Consider the following 1,454-nt stretch of genomic DNA (forward strand, 5'->3'; position numbering starts at 1 on the left):
GCACAGCTTCAATCAACAGAGGGTTTGTAGCAATCCTCTGGGAAGCTTCGCTCCCCCTGCAGGGATGGAGTAATTAACAGACCATTAAGTCAATTCTGCTTTATTGAGGGGGACACTGTGCAGGTCATTTCTTTGAAAACTTTTGTTCTTGAAGGAAATTACAGGATTGTTTTATGTTTCGAACACAGCCTGGTGAACTCCGGAGTGGAGAGGCAAGCTTCTGTGGCTCAGGGACCCACGGAGACAGGAAGATAATGACTCTAATCCCATTAAAAAAAAGATTTCTCCCAACCTCCCCCCGCAACTTTTACTTTTTCTTTTAAAAACCAGTTAAAAGAAAAACGATTTGCTCATTTGGTAATAACTAATGGAGACATGAATTACGGAGATGCCCCAGACTGAAGTTTATCTCGGTGTCAATAAATCTCTAAACAACCACGATGAAAATAAGTACTGCTTCCACTGCGTCTTTTTATTTCCATATTAATCAAAGGCATCTGCTCCTGTCGGTTCTATCTAGGAGAGGGACTGGGCAGCCAGTATTCTAGCATCTGAAAAAGCCTCTAGGAGGACGTTGCCCAAGTGTGGGTTTTGTGAGGCCAGAAGAGTTTTTACCAGCGGACTTAGGCGACCTGTGTTTTCCCCCTAGTCTCTGAGGGCCCTGAAGCGAGGGGTGGTGGGGGGGAGGCATTTCTTATGCATTTGAATGTGGTACTTCCCTTGCTGTTGCGCTCCACGTTTTTCTCGGGTGCCCCTGACAGTGTAGGGCACATCGAAGAAAGCGCCCAGAAAGTGTTCAATACTGAAGCCCAGGAAACTCCAAAGAAGTGACGACGGGGTGGTCAAGGCTCGCGGTGCCGGGGTGCGCTAGGGTGCCAAATGTTTACATTTGGATTCAAAGGATGATATGAATTTCCTTGTCCTTTCCCCGGAGCAGACAAGTGGGGTGGGGGTGGAGGAGCAGTTGAATAACCTGGGGGAGATGAGAGTCTCCCTTAAACGTGCTTCCTCCAACCTCAATTTCCTCGCACGCAGTTAAGGATTCTGCCCGTGGCAGGAATGCTTTCTCTACCCCGCTGCTCTGCAGTATACCGAAGGGGCCCCGCTCACCACCCGGCTTCTGGAGTTTACCAGGCCCAAGGGAGATGAAGAGTGCTTGCGAGGCTGTATCTCGCACGTAAATTGTGGCGCCCCAGATCAGATCCGACCCCTGCTCTTGCACTCTCCGAGTTGTCGAGAGCAGACTGAGAGAGAAAAACGGTCCCCGATCCAGTTAGGGCCGGACGAAACCCCAAAACTTTCGAGAGTAGCTACCCCAAGTGACTTCCCAGAGCCACAGGCCCTGTCCTCTCCCTCCCTCCTGGGGAGCGGTATCCAACCACTCTGCACCCACCCGAACCCCAGGACACCGCAGCAACATCCTGCCCCAAGCTTTGAGCGCCTAGGTCTGCGTC

This window comes from Ursus maritimus, unplaced genomic scaffold (assembly GCF_017311325.1).
Source record: "Ursus maritimus isolate PB19 unplaced genomic scaffold, ASM1731132v1 scaffold_13, whole genome shotgun sequence".
In the NCBI taxonomy this organism is placed as follows: Eukaryota; Metazoa; Chordata; class Mammalia; order Carnivora; family Ursidae; genus Ursus; species Ursus maritimus.